At 39.5% G+C, this 16,908-nt stretch overlaps 1 pseudogene; it reads right to left on the bottom strand.

The window, feature by feature from the left end:
- The window catches only part of LOC121872049, a 99,366-nt pseudogene that overhangs the window by 24,919 nt on the left and 57,539 nt on the right, over nt 1-16,908 (bottom strand).

The following is a 16,908-nucleotide window of genomic DNA, read 5'->3' on the forward strand; positions in this document are numbered from 1 at the left end:
TGTGCAAAATGTTTGTTTGGAGTTACAAGCCTTCAAAGATTTACAAGTTCTTGGCACCTGGTGCCTTCCCAATTTTGCACAATATTACATGCCAGAGAGCAAGGGCATCAAAAGGCTTTATCTTTGTTGCCAGGTTTAGAACACTTTAGAATGACCTAGATTTGTAAAACTCATTAGAATAACCCAGGTTCATACTCTGAATTTTGTCTACTTTTTTCCTTTTGTGGTGTCAGGTGAGAAGCATCTTGCTTCAAAGCATCATAAATGAAGGACTGGTGGTAGCAAACAAGGGAGAACAGCAAATAAGATGCCTAATAGCCAAAGGTGTGGTATAACAATTACGGAGGAAACTGCATAAATACTTGTTCAATGGGGGTCACGAGACGCGCAACATAGGTCTACTCTGCATACGGGCTAGCCAAGCACTGATGAGGAGTACATATCACCACCACTCAGCTGACTGGCTGATAAGTGTTACCAGATGAATTTTTTCTTAGTTTTAATAAATAATCCAATACTGTACATAAAAACTAAATTTATCTTTTGCTCATAATACTATTATGCGGCTAAAATCAGGGAAGATGGCTGCAAACTTAACACCAGCGTCGGTTTTAGAGACATCTGTATAAACATGCACCGAACCATCTGCATAAACATGCACTGAGCCATCTGTATAAACATGCACTGAGCCATCATGCCGAGTTCCTTGTTTCTGGAAATACATCCTAAACATCACTTCATTAACATCAGCCTTGCTCCCTGGGAAGTAAAGACAGAAGTGCACCTATGGTAGGTTCCATGGTCAGTACCTTCGCTGAGGTGGCTGGGAGTAGGGGAAGTGATAAGCTGTCAACCAACGAAAGCCAAAGGATTGGAGAAGGCGTGAGTGATAGGTAAACCAGGAGTTGGGGAAATGATAAGCTTTCAACCAGCTCCTGGGCATTAAAGTCCAAGGATCAGGGAATGCATGAGTGATCGGTAAATCTATGGTCCAGTTGGTCCATGGACCTATCAGATATGCCCTCCCATGTTGGAGATCTAGGGAGAAACTGTACTCCGTATCAGCAGCAGGCCATCAGGGACTGCCGATGCATAATATCCAGTGGTGGTACACCAGTATCCACCAGAAGACTGGGTATTGGGAGGATCTAAAGGCCCCTGTGACCAAACAGATGCCAGTGTGATGTATAGTATTGATGGTATTTAGCATGAAGAGTACAGCTCACAACCATATGCCAGCCTACCCCTCAATAGCATGGTACACTCTTAAGAGGGACCTTCAATCGGCACCCCAGGACATGTGGGATAAGACCCTCAGAAGGTTAGGGCTTGTAAGCATGACGTCTTAAGTGACCTAAGGTGGGGAATCCAGGTCATTCGCCTATCTACCACCAGGCCTCGGAAGTCTCTCTCTTCCACTACTGGAATGCAGGCACAGTATACAGGGGTGTAATGTTAAGTCAGGGTTAGGGTGGCAACCTCAGAGCAGGCAGAAGTTGAGAACCTAAAGCCACACTCCTCTGCCCATCGAAACACCCAATTCACTGCTGATTGAAGTTGTCGCTCAGCAACACATAGATGGGAGGCTGAAAATTAATTACTAAATCATCTACATACAGCATGCTAGATTCCTGATGAAAGATATTGGGTGACACCATTAATTGCTATGGCATTAGGGTCACACTCAAAACTGCCCTGTGGTATCCCCTCCATCTGGTGAACTGATCTGGACAGTGAAGTACCCACCCTCACCTGAAAGACACGGTTTGCCATGAATGATTTAAGAAAACAGGGCATCTGTCCTCGGAGTCTGCAGTGATGTAGCTCTTTTAAAATCACAAACCTCCAAGCTGTATCTTATGCCTTTTCTATATAAAAAATACTGCCAGATAGTCTGTGGGGTGCATAAGGTGTTGGGTCCTCATCCAGCACCCTAGAAACACGCATCACACAACTGTCAAACAATAACTGAATTTGCAGTCTGACAGTGTGGCTAAAACTTGGTAATCTTTGATTTGCGAGTCATGCATGCACTTCTCAGTAAGTTCACACAGGTTACAGCAATATTCCAACTTTAAACCAAACAACCACAGAACTTTTAAATCTTACAACTGTGACATCATTAACCTCCACCAAAAGACCCCCATCTGCTTGGGGCACAACTTTTGGTGCAGACCCACATACTTGTACAATACTTTGGCAAATCTGAAAAATATTCTGTCTTTAAGATTAACTTCATTTGATAATAAGACTAAATATTTATCACACGAGTCTAGTTCAAAGACACCAGGCAGGGATTCCCTCATGACAGCAGTCTGCTGAGAAGGAAGTTCCCCTGCTGGCAAGAACGTCGTCCACTGCTGGGCACAAAATACTCTATATTCTAGAATCTAGAATGACCACTAAAGAAGGCATTCCAGGAGATTAGTGCATGGATAAGTTGGGGTCATTAGGGCTGGAGTCAGGCTGGGAATTTGTGGATATGATTGCCATAAAAATTATCATTAGGTTTTCACCTTCCTTGCCCACCACAGAGCCCCAAAAGGGGAGGCAACACAACAGCCCCAGGAGTAGTGGAGAGGTATATACATCTACCGCTAAGGCTGATAACACCCATGGGACCAAATGTGGTGTCAACTCTATGTTGTCTGCTTGACCCTATTCCCAGAGGCCAGCCATATTGTCCAGCCAATTGAATTGACCAAGCTGCAACTCAAGCCTCCCATCTAACCAGGAGCAAGGAGGGGTGTTGCTAGCCACAGGGTGCAGAGTGCAGCATGGCTCAACCTCCAGGATTCCTATCTCCCAGCCTTAGGGGTCACCACATACAGCAAACAAACACGTGGGAGAGCTACTTTCCAGCCCTGGTGGACTGGGCAGGAGGAAAGGTGCCACCAGCCAGTTCAGGAGAACCATTTAGTTTCATCCCTCCCTGATGATCCTTCTAGTATGGGAGGTCAAAAGCCCTTTCCTCCTTTGGGAGGAACAGAGGACCAGCCCCCCTACCCTGGTGTGGTCCTCAAATCAACAGGACTTCAAGCTCCCCCACCACTACACCGCAGTTCCCACTATGGGGATCCCTTGGTAAACAGCCTATTAAAATTGAAATGTGAATAAACAAAATACATAGAGTATACAGGAATACAATAACACTCCATTAAAGCCTGATCTGTTATGAAGCTCTTGGCTCCTTTCTTTTCATTCTATTAACTAAATAAGTTGCAATTTTGAATGAACGAAGCATACCCACCAATTTTTTTGTACACTTTCCTAGCAGGCTAATCATGAGGGTGAAGGTCAGCTGATTATTATGGAGAAAGTATAAAGCATCTTTAACTAACTCAAGGAAGAAAGTGAGGGATCAGTGATGGTAACAGTAGAGGATATGGGTCAACAGATTCGAGCGCTGCCTTCTACTGTTGTCCGATTTATTTATTTATTTTTTTTTTTTACCCTACCTGGGCAAAGGTCACACCCACATTAGGGTCTGTAGGATGAAATAATAATATAATAATAATAATAATAATAATAATAATAATAATAATAATAATAATAATAATAATAATAATAATAATAATAATAATAATAATAATAATAATAATAATAATAATAATAATAATAATAATAATAATTTCTAGTAAATAAAATTTATAATAAAATTAAAAATAAAATAATAAAATAATAATGATAATTATAACAAATAATAATAATAATAATAATAATAATAATAATAATAATAATAATAATAAAGATCCAATAAAAAATACAAAAATGAAAAAAAAATCAAGTGAGAAACAATATAAATGTTGTGATGTCAATCGTAAGAAAAACAATTGAGACCCTGCAATTGTGTGTAAATGAGGCAGAAAGTCAGATCAGCAACCTGGGACTTGGTCACAATTTTAGTGATGCCATATGGCAGCAGGGTCTACCATTAGACAACACATTATGCTTCCAATATCTTCCCAGGCGGTAGTACCTCCCTGTTTGGTAGCTGCCTACTACCTACAATAATGGTCCCATCAGCTTTTAATATAATTAATATATTTGAGTACTTTGTTCGTAAATATCCTGGATTATTCTTTAATCAATTGTCTATGTGTACCAATAGCCAATTAAAACCACACTATCCATCACAGGTAAGATAACACTGTTAGGTACACATCTCATTATCAAATATGTTACTGTGACCCCACTGAAAGCTGTTCATTCCTATTTTCCCCTTCTTTACGATTCACATACCCCTTGATCCCCCTGAGACAAAAGTAGGGAAAGAATACAAAAAACCGAGAGGAAAATATAGACATTGATAAGAAGGGGTACAGCGGTAACATAACAATCACCAATATGTCAAGGGTTCGAGCCTCGGCCCAGACACACGTGAGAAGGGTGTTATCCAGTGTGACCCTCACTACCAAACACCACAGGTTTCCCAGTCCCTAGTTTCCTCCTGTACTAACACTGGATAGACCGCTCAAACGGCTAGTAAGTTGATAAGTAGCGAATATGATGATGATCATGATAATAATAATTAAAAAACAAAAAAAACAATGGTAACCGAAAGAATAAAAATCTTGCTCACCTATGGAAGTTTGTGAAGAGTCTGCGTTCTACGTCTTGAATGAACTTCTCCACACGAGTCTGTAAGCCAAACCATTTGAACTCGCATGTTACAAGTTTGTAGCAGGTCATCACTGGATCACACTGGAAAAAATCCAAATCATAGTAGTAACTAAATAAATCATCCAATGGCGGATTATAGCGGTGGAAAATGCCCCCATAAATAAATATGTATATATACAGTGAACCTTCACTTTACGCGGTTAATTCAACCCACGGCGGCCCGCGTAAAGTGAGAAACGCGTAAAGTGAACAACATAACATATGGGATTAATTGAAATAGAGACCGGGCCGACCCCCAAACTCCACTTTTTCAGATACAATACCTACGTTGTAGTAAAAATAACTTCTTAATTTTATGATGGTATGCACACACAATTAATAATTAAGAGAAATATCAATAATATTAGGTTTTTTAACACTTACATTAGTAGAAAAGATGGCTGGGCACACGGGGATGGGGGGTTGGTTCCGAGGCAGAGGGCAGATTATTGGCCCTCACCTTATCACTTGTATCAATTGTATCACTATCCACCACAGAGGCTTGCAGGGCCTCTTTGTCAAACCCCTCAAAGTCCATATAAGTCCATATCCTCACTATAATTATCACTGACTTGGGCTGGCTGTGGTGGGTGGCGGGTGAAGAACTCTGTAATGTTTTGATGACTGGGCGACCTTGTGCGCACCATGCTCGCGCCGCTTACACAACATGGCGGATGGCGGGAGAGGGTGGGAGAGATGGCGGGAGGTTTGGATCCAAAAATGGCGCGGCTCGCCAGCCGCTCTCCGCGTAAAGGGGTACACGCACCGCGGAATGTGAGCATTCCTGTTTCAGCAGGGTACCGCGTATACATGGAAACGCGGAATGTGGGACCGCGTAAAGCGAGGGTTGACTGTATATATATATATATATGCGCTGATAACCATAAGGAAAAAGAAAACACGACGTTCCCAAGTGTTTTCGTGTAATTCACATCTTCAGGGGTGAGTACAAACTAAGGAGAAGTACAGAACAAGTTATATATATATATATACAGAGGGTGAGATCAAGTCCACAGTGATCAGGTATAGGCAATGACCCTTCTAATCTTCACAAAAGCACCGCAGCGGTCGGTAGTCAGGTCAGAGGGTAAGCTGACCCAACCTTCTCACCTGGTTACAAATCTTCTTAATTACGAAATTATCCAATTTGTACATACCATTACTCAAATTCATGTTGACGGATTTGGTATGTTTAATGAGACTGGATTTTATAATGTTCCTACTGTCAATTGAATTACAAGGTAATATTGAGGAGGCATTATCCCAGTCAATGCAATGCTTATTATCCCTCAAATGAACAAACAGAGCATTGGATTCCTGGCCTGTCCTAAGAACAGGTCTGATAATAAATAGAGAACACATTAGTATAAATAAATAGACAGCGAAATGAACATTTGATATGAACCAATCAGCTCGCTTATATAAATGAGGGCGTGGCTTCTGGGCCAAGCTAGTGTAAAGTGAGTATAGTGGAGGAAAGGTTATGAATCTTTCATCTTGAAATATGAAAGTATTCTAAAAGACTGACAAACAATTGACAATCGGCCACGCCTCCCTCCCCCCACCCTTCAGTGCATTTCACGTACACTTTCTTTTTATAAATTCAATATGCACTGCCCACAAATTCTCAGGAATTTAACAAAACAACCAGTATATAAAATCTTACCAAACTAATTATTTTCAAACGATAATCCACTCGGAATGAAATCGAGTAAACGGTATGGCTAAAATGTTTTTCGGCTGCCTTATATTTTCTAAAATCAATTATAAGTATACCCATATTATTCATCGTAGCGAGTTTTTGTTAGTACCAAAGGGAAGCTGAGATTCTCACACATTTTTTATCTATATAATTCATTTAATAAAATTGTTTTATACAATTAAAATGCAAGTTGATTGCAAATGCAATGATAAATTTCAAATTATACTCGCCAAGACATGCATTTTTTTTTTATTTTTCATTTTTTATTTGCTCTTTAGATTCCTTACATGATTTTGCATATAGGGATATTGAAATACCACTCATGTATATGAGCAGTAGGAAAATTTACTATAGTGAAAAAAATTGACAAGAGCTATAAGTATTTCCACACTAACCTGGCCCATAAGCCACACCCCCTTTTCTACACTAAATGTGTTCTCAAATGGTAAGTAGACCTGTTATTATCTAAAATAATGGTAATTATCTGAACTATCAAAATGCAAATGATTTCAAGGCATTAGCACTTATAAGAGGATGTTAGAAGATTTTAAATATTTATCATAAAAGGTCGATATAAATACTTGTTAGTACATGCGCAGTCCAGGGGAAGGCCAGACGCTCAGGGGAACAAATCAGTTATTTGTAGCTAGATGAGGGACGTGGCTTATGGGCCAGGTTAGCGTGGAAAGGATATAAGAATCCAGAGCCGTGAGTGTTAATCACACATCTGGCAGCATGTGCCGGCAGCACCATCTTTCTCAAAATTGTTCGTCCGACTTTTATTGTTTCATGTTCATTTTTTTTACCATAAATCCAATAAAAAAAATTCATTGGACGAAAAGGAGAAAGTTAATTAAATAATTTGGATATTTTTCATATTTTCAAAAGTTTTGTAGGAGAATTAAGGAAGTCTGTATGTAATTAGCTAAATAAGAACTGTACCAAGGAATAGGCCGAGAGAGGGGCTAAAAGAGCCCCGTCCAGCACCAGGTAGGGTGAAGAACATCCTTAGGAATGGAACCCGTAACCTGGGGACCCCCCTGTATAAATTGTAATGCTAAAATGTAATAACCATTACATTATGAATTTCCGCATCCTATAGCCCCAGCCAAATGAGTCTTGATATCACAGACTGAGAAGGACAGGATAGACATACTATATCTATGGATTTGTGAACTAATGGATTTGTGAACTAATGGTTTTCGTGAAAAATCTCACCTTCTTCCACCACTCTGGGCCTTGTAGAGGCCCTCGACCTGTCTTTACAGATTTGAATTTAGATGGGTCTTCATCTGGTTTGTAGTCGGCAGTCTTCACTGGGTCATTCGAAATGTCGATAGGAACTACTTCCCGCAGTCTTAACTTGTCCCCTGTCAGCTCATGTGCCTGCAAGAATTTTAATTGTTAAATTACCAATGGGGTTCGTCAAAACAAAAGTTACGAATTTCCTTTGGGTCATTTCCTCGGCTAAAATTATGCTAAACTAGCTAGTGCTGATTATTCCATGTCTTATTATTAGGGAGGTATACTCGAATACAAAATTTTTAAAAATAATATAAGGGACTTTAAATGTAAGTAACAGACAATTTTCCATATAATCTGGCACCTTACACATCTTAGCTCCTAGGCCTGATTAGAGTAAATAAATTTTGCAACTACAGGTCATCCTAATTTATCATACTGGTTCCATGCCTGAATACCCTTGTGATGTGAGAAAATTTTTTTTGCATAAGAAACAATGTACAGTATCAAGGGAAGGCTGCCTCCTGGCCAACAATTTGAGGTGAAATTACACACTACAGGTTGACAATCCCTTATCCGAAATCCCTGGGGCCAGAGGCATTTCGGATTTCAGAATTTTTCGGTTTTTAGAAAGGTTAGGTTTCTTTTTTTTTTTTTAATGTGTATTAGCCCACCCGAGCATAGATCACTGATCCACATCGGGGACGGGGACTATAAAAATTTTAATAAAAAATTTATAGGTCTTGGTCGTGTTTCTCACTTGAAATTGTTTAATTTTGTATTTCTTTATTATTACTATTATTTTATTATTACAGTATTATTGTTATTATTATTATTATTATTAATTTTATTATTATATTTTATTATCATGATTGTTATCATTATTATTTTATTTTAGTGTATTTTTATTAAAAATTATATTTACTGAATAATAATTAATTATTAGTACTATTTCATTTCCCCGATGTGGGTCAGTGATCTATGCCTGGGTGGGCTAATCCTGTTAAAAAAAAAAAAAAAAAAAGACCCACAAAAAACTTTCGGTTTTCAGAGCTTTTCGGATAAAGGGTTGTCAACCTGTATTAAATAATATGAGCAAATGAAGAAATTATAATTATGAATTAGCAACTCAACTACAACCGGTGCTGCCACAAGATTCTCACATTAAATTTTCTTAATTTTTTAAGCAAATATACCAACATTTTTAAATTTTTCACGATTTAAAACAATGATGAATAGTTTATTTAAAAAAAATGCTAACTTTGGATTGTTTAATATTTATCCTGACATTGATACAGTTGAAAATAGATCCACCAATCACAATTCCCATTACATACAGCCTTACTTTTCCAAGTAAAATTGTGAGTACAAGATCCAAGATGGCGTCAATGCATCTTTGGTCGACTGTAAACGCTCCACAAAAAGTTCTCAAACGCTCTAAAGGTCATACAATATGACAAAACGAATGAGAATTATGAACATTGCTCTCTGAGGAAACTTTAGTGCAAATTAAATTACTTCTTTTCACTTGCAAATAGTATAAAAGCAAGTAACATATTACAAAATATTGAGTCGCTTCACAACCAGGCATACCAACCATCCTGAGATGACATGAGCCATAGTGCTCATTTTGAAATTTGTTGTTCCCAGTTGTTCAAGAACTTTTTGTGACGAGTGTACATGTTATCACTTTCACGGCCATTTATTAACTGTCATTCTATCACCATGCTTTTGTCATTTAATAATGTCTAATTTCACCTCTAAAATGACACTTTCATCGTTCCTTCATACAAGGTGTGCTTAAGATGCACTGGCAGGTCCTTTGCTATTATTTTGTACAATTTGGGGTAATTCGTAATGATTGTGGTAAACAACTCTCACTACATACACAAGGATCAACACAATGGCCACTCCAGTAACAGACTGCCACTATCTTCCAATGTTATCTAGTGCATCTTGAAGGTTCCCATTGATTTCTGCTCAGCTGGAAGTGATTCACATACATGGTTTAATTTTTCCTTTCAAGAAAATTGCAATGAAAAGAAACATTTCAAGAAACGAGTAGAGTGAACCCTCGCTTTACGCGGTACCCTGCCAGAACCGGAATTCCCACTTTACGCGGTGCATCTACTCATATACGCGGGTGAAGTATAATTTTTTTATTTAGCTCATAAAATTCATACAAATTATCCAGCCAGAATATAATTTACATTGCTGGAATTCTTACAATTTGATGATCATTTTGAATATAAGCATCATAGATTTTGCATTAGACATACAAATTTTAGATCTAATGCAAGTATTTTGTTTACTCAGAGCAAATATGTTATCTTTTGTGCAAAATATATGACGTGTATATTCAAAATATTCCTGGTCTTGCAAGGAATCCAGCAATGTCAATTATATTATCCTAACTTTAGTCTGAGGTATTATTTATTACTAAAAATGTAAATATACTGTTATAACCCAATCATTTCTCTGGTAGGGAGGGAAGGTGGGGGTGAGGGAGGGAGGGACCCAGGGAGCAGGTGGGAAGGGGGGTATTTTGATTGACAAATAGTATTTCGGTAAGTATATTTTGTTTATTTATTGAAGATATTTGTTTTAGCTCATAAAATTCATGCAAATTACCGGGCCAGAATATAATTTACATTGCTGGAATTCTTACAATTTGATGATCATTTTCAATATAAACATCATTGATTTTGCATTAGACATACAAATTTTAGATCTACTTTTAAGTATTTTGTTTACTCTGAGTAAATATGTTATCTTTTGTGCAAAATATATGACATTTATATTCAAAATATTCCTGGTCTTGCAAGGAACCCAGCAATGTCAATTATATTATCCTAACTTTAGTTTGAGGTATTATTTATTACTATACCTTAAAATCTAGTGGTTTTCCCCCAAACATTTCTCAGAGGGAAGAGCCAGCGAGTGTGAGAAGAGGGGGAGGGAGTCGCGTCCATTATTTGAATGGGCATTAACTTGGCGACTGTATTTCTCTATTTCTCTTCAGTATTAATTGTGTGCATGTACCATCATAAAATTAAGACGTTATTTTTACTAGAACATAGGTATTGTGTCGGAAAAAGTGGAGTTTGGGGGTCAGCCGGTCTCTATTTCATTTAATCCCATATGTTATGTTGTTCGCTTTACCTGGGCCTCCGTGGGTTCAATTGACCGCGTAAAGTGAGGGTTCACTATACTTTAGTCCTGAAAATTAAACTGTGATAAATTGAAAAACAGTGATATGCAATAAATGAGGACAACCTGTATAGTCACAACTTGTTTATTCAAATTTAAATGAGATAAAGGAATCAAAACATTGTAAAATGAACATGGAATACATCTACAAAAGAACATTATTTATCTCTCTCTATCATGTGAAAACTTTTAATCACTATATTTAATAAAGGTTTACTTTAATTTGTATCAGCAGTGTTGATCAGCATGCAAATTCACCAGTTCATAACCAAGCTACAAAGCATAAAGGAATGAAGCACCAGTAACCAGAAGTGTGTAAATGACCACATATTAACGTCCTAATTTACTGTGAGCAGAGCAATCATACATGAAAGAGTGGTGGTTGTGGTAGAAGTGACAGTAATATCCATTTCACATTTCTATAACTAGTCATTAACGTTTAAGTATGTGATCATCGATGTTACTATAGTACCTCAGATCATTCATGTACTAGAACGTTTTCCAAATATACTTTTCCCACGCCTTTGAAACCGAGTCTAACTACCATAATCTGTTGACTGGTGGTGTCTGGTATCTTGAGTAAACGTTTCCCACCACTCAGCATTGAGGAACCTCCACCCAAGGGGGCCCCACCCTCCCATCTCTTCCCAGTCAAAGCCGCTGATTTTCTTTTTCGGGGATTAGCCCACCCGGGCAGTAGTCTCTCGATAGCAGTGGCAAATAAATATATCTGGTCACTCAATCAGGATGAGATATACTCTGAATTACTGTATTTGGTAAGAGGCAAAAACGAAAATGGTATTGATAGAGAGGTATAAATTGATAGTGATATTGAAGGTGGTGATAATGACAGTGACCCAGACAATGTGTGTGAACAAGAGGAAAGCAACGACGACAATGATGATCAGTGGCAAGTGGAGGTTGCTGTCCACCATATCTCCAGGAACATCCAATACTCCCTCCATTTCACCTACCACTCCAACTGCATTGTTTCATCTGCCCACATTCCTTCCTTCCTCCTACACAAGCTCCCTCCCTCCCATACTCCTTCCTCCATCCCACACTGTTCCTTTCCTCCCCCCCACACTGCATAATGCCATAATAATCAAAGTACAATATAAGTGATTAATATTAGTAAAAATGTAAGGAAAATAAACCGAGAGGGATGGAATATTCCCCCCCACCTTGAGTGTGCAGTGTTGCTGCTTATATTTATTTCATAAATCTTTTTTAGTTTCATTAGCTAAGCTGCTACATTCCTTTGTTTTTTTGTGTAAAAAAAGAAAAGAAAGCATTATGTATAAACAGGTTGAACCTCCCTAATCCGGCACCCTTCGGACCTGACCAGTACCGAACTATAGAACTTTCCGTACCACAGGTGGTCTTTGTAAAATACATAGCATTAATGATGCGCCAATCTGGCGCATCATATTTAAAATTTTGCGCCTAATGTTTCTCTAGCCACGCTACACTGTCCTAAGGGCAAATCTGTACTGTACATGTACTCAAAATATTTGTACTAAATGATTGCTAAAATTTTTGTCTAGTGCAAACTATAGCATGTTTACAGTATATTCAAATGAATCACTATTTTATAAGAATTCCAGCAATGTAAATTATATTCTCCCCGGTCACTTTTGTGACATTTTATAAGCAAAAAACAAAACTCAATCTAAAGGACATAAATAAACAAATAAATACTTCACTAGACCTTTGGCGCCAACTGTCAAACATGTCACTGTCACTTCCCCCCCCCCTTCCATCTTCCCAGCCAGGGTTTGGTGTTTTAGGCTTAAAGTTTTTATCTTATATAATATCACAGATTAAAGTTAGAATATAATTTGTATTACCGAAATCCTTGCAAGACAGCAAATAATTTTAATATAAACGTCATATATTTTGCACCAGAGATAAAAATTTTTGCTCTGTAATAAAATTCTTAAATTAGAACTAAAATTTGTATGTCTAATGCGAGCTATAGCATGTTTCTATTCAAATTAATCACTATCTTATAAGAATTCCAGTAATGTTAATAATATTCTTCCAGGTTAGTTCAGTGACATTTTATAAGAGAAAAACTTGTCACTCTTAAGTACAGATAAATAAATAAGCACTAGACCTTGACATCAACTGTCAAACATATCACCTCACCTCTCTCCCTCCCCCCCCATCTTCCCAGTCAGTAAACATACTATTTTGCACCCCTTAAGTTTAAATCAACTTCTCTTGGAACATATCTCCTGTTATATCCACGTTCAACTGAACAGAGTACAGTGGTCCCTCGGTTAACAAACACAATTCGTTCCAGAAGGTCGTTCGTTAACCTAAAATTTTGTTAACCGAAACCATTGTTTCAATGGGATATTGGGTAATTGGTTCCAACTCACAGAAAAGTAAAGCCAAAAATGCATGAAGTCAGAAACACTCGTAAAATTCCCCTAAATCACTATATATATCGTACATATACACTAGAGCTCTTAAATCACTACTGTACAGTGATCCCTCGGTTAACGAGCGCCTCGGTTAAAGTTATTTCGGTTAACGAATTACTTTCCATAACATTCTTAACTTCGGTTAACGAGCATTCCCTCGATTAATGAATTCCTTACGAGCGCCCCTCAACATGTTTTCGCTTGCACACTAGCTGTCATATTAGTCCGCCAATACAGTAATCGGTTCTAGGGCTTAAATTCCTTACTATTTTAGTAAATATTAAGAAGTTTGTACTATTCAATAATTTTAAGTCTTATATTAAATTTTTTAGTCATTTTAACAATTATTTAACATAATTTAAGTACAGGGAAACTAGTTTTTAGCACGCCAAACAGCCTGTCAACACACCATACAGGCGTCAGTCTCTGTCTTTTCAGTGGAGGTAACATCGTGCTTCAGACTCTCTCCAACATAACGCTTTTTTTCTGTTTCCAAGCAAATTATTGGTCATTTTGAAATTTATTTTACATATTGACAATATATAATGCAGTGCACTGTTGATTTAAAGAAAATAATCTTGAATTACACCAAGAGAACTAAAATTTTATGGGTGAAATGGCACCATGGGGTGACTTCTCTTCCACCCCAATGCCTTCTCTTCTCCCTTCTCCTCCACCCTCATTCTAATTCCCATCATCATCATGCAAAAGCCTTCAACATACACACCTCAAAGTAAGTGTACTTTACTACCTTTTTTGTTGACTTTAGGCAATTTTTGGTGAGCTGGAACCAATTACCCAAAAATCCATTGAAACAATGGTTTCGGTTAACAAATTTTTCGAGCAACCTTCTAGAACGAATTGTGCTCGTTAACCTAGGGACCACTGTAATGTGATACAGGTGATTAATTTTATTTCTTGTGCAAAATATATGAAGTTTATATTCAAATTATTCGCTGTCTTGCAAGGATTTCAGCAATGCCAATTACACACACACACACACATATATATAAACACACACACACACAGTCAACACTCACTTTACGCGGTCCCACATTCCGCGTTACCCTGCCGGAACCCAGGATGCTCACATTCCGCGGTGCGTGTACCCCTTTACGCGGAGTGTGTCCGGCTCGACGCTATTTTTAGATTCGCCCCACCCGCCTGCGCCTGGGCAAGCCGCGCGGTAAGGTTGCGCAGTGCATGTGTCTGTTGCGTTATCAGTGACGTCATATGACGTATTGGACTGTGATTGGCCATGCATCCCTACCTCCCTCCGCTGCTAGCTGTAATTGGTTTAAAGTAATATGACGTGTCCACCCGGGGGAGGGAGGGAGGAAAGACGACGCTTGACCTAGCAGCGGCAGTTTCATCCCTCCAGGCCACACCGTGTAATCGTGCATCCATTGTTCTGTAAAATGGCTTCCGCCGGACCACCGCCCCCAGAGAGAAACCTTTCCCTGCCTGGACCCAGCCGCCCTAAGCCCAAGAAGACACGACGTTCCTTAAGCTACGAGGTGAAGTACAAGATCATCCAAGAGTTAGAGAAAGGAACAAGACAGGTTGATTTGGCGCGCCAGCATGGTGTGAACGAATCTACGATCCGGACGATAAAGAAGGATGCAGCCAAGATAAAGGAGCACATGAAGATCACAAAGTCTACAGGTGCTTCTATGATCAAGTATTTTCACAACCAGGTGCTTCTACAGACAGAAAAAATACTTGTGAGGTACTTGGTGCGTCAGGCGCGACGGAACATGGCGGTCGACACGCGCTCTGTTAAGGACTACGCACGTGAACTGTACATGGCAGTGGCACGAAAGATGGGAATTACAGAGCACAAACCCTTTAATGCTTCCTCTGGGTGGTTACAGAGGTTTAAGATCCGGAACAAGATCACCAATATAAACATTGGTGGTGAAGAAGCTAGTGCTGACCGTGCTGCGGCTAGGGAATTTCCTCCGTTTTTACGTGAGATTATGGAGGAAGGACAGTACAGTGACGACCAGGTGTTTAACATGGACGAATCCGGTCTTTTCTGGAAAAAGCTACCTTCCAAGACCTTCGTTGTCAAGTCTGCCAGCAAGTGTCGGGGCCGGAAGTTGCAGAAGGAGCGCATCATCGTCCTGTTTACCACCAATGCCTCCGATACCTGTAAGCTCAAGTTATCGGTGATCCACACAGCACGCAAGCCACACGCCTACAAGAGCATGGACATGACCAAGCTAAATGTCCACTGGCTGACCGCACATAAGGCGTGGATGTTCTCTGCACTGTCACTCTCCTGGTTTGATGACTGTTTCGTTCCCGATGTAAAGAAATTCTGTGAGCAACGGAATGTGCCATTCAAGATTTTGTTGCTGCTGGACAACGCACCAGGAGAGTCGCACCTACTGTTAGATCGTTACCCCAACGTAAAAGTGGTCTTCCTTCCTCCCAAAACTACGTCTATATTACAGCCCATGGACCAAGAGTTAATCTGTAATGTAAAAGCTGCATTCTCAACAAAAAAATTCAAGCTCCTGAACGACTACACCAACACCAGGGAAGAGTTGCATAACCTGAGTGACACCACCACTGATAGCAAGAGCGAAGACGACGAGGATCAACAGTTGGCAGAGCAAAAAATACTTTTCAAACAATTCTGGAGAATATTCAACATCAAGAAAGCTGTGGACTTCTTGGTGGAGGCATGGGATCAGCTGTCTGTAGCAACTGTTCGTCACACATGGAGACATGTGTTGCAAGGCATTCCGGCCGCTAGGCAGTCAATCTGTGACTGGTGAGGTTCAGACTGTTGCAGTAGCAGTGGACCTTGCCAGAGAAGCTACGCAGAGTGTTACAGGTGCAGGCTTCTCCAAGACCACCAACGACGACATCCTGGAGGTGATAAGGGATCCTCATGTGACTACAGATGAGATGGTAGATGATGATGATGTCAGTGAAGAGGCAGGTGGTGCGTCATCCCAAGAAGAACACCGCTTATCCCATAGTAATGTTAGGGGTGCCATCGAGTGTGTTGAGAAAATCAAGCTCCTCGTTTCCGACGACCCTGACGCAAACAGGTATGAAATCTTCACTACCCAGCTGTTGCAGACTATGGAGCCCTACTTCAAGGTTTATCACGACAACATAAACACCAGCCGTCAGCAAAGCATAACAGAGTTCTTCGCCCGCAACCCACCACAGCCAGCCCAAGCCAGTGATAGTGACAGAGGTAGAGACAGTGAAGATGACTGAGGGATTTGTCAGGGAGGCCATAACAAGTGTGGATGACAGTGATGGTGACTCACCTGAGGGCCAGTAGCCTGCCCTCTGCCTCGGAACCAGCCTCCATCCCCGTATGCCGACCCATCTCTTCTACTAACGTAAGTGTTCAACGTAACTTTTAGTTTTCCTAACCTAACCTTTATTTTTCCTAACTTAACCTTTATTTTTCCTAATCTAACCTCTTCTATATTAATTGTTTGTTCATACCATCATAAAGTAAAGATAAAATTTTTACTTCAACATAGTTGTGTGTCGTCAAAAAGTGGAGTTTGGGGGTCGGTCCGGTCTCTATTTCAATTAATCCCATACGTTATGTTGTTCACTTTACACGTTTCTCACTTTCCGCGGTACCCTGTGGGTTATATTAACAGCGTAAAGTGAGAATTGACT

Source organism: Homarus americanus, unplaced genomic scaffold (genome assembly GCF_018991925.1).
Source record: "Homarus americanus isolate GMGI-L3 unplaced genomic scaffold, GMGI_Hamer_2.0 scaffold51476, whole genome shotgun sequence".
In the NCBI taxonomy this organism is placed as follows: domain Eukaryota; kingdom Metazoa; phylum Arthropoda; class Malacostraca; order Decapoda; family Nephropidae; genus Homarus; species Homarus americanus.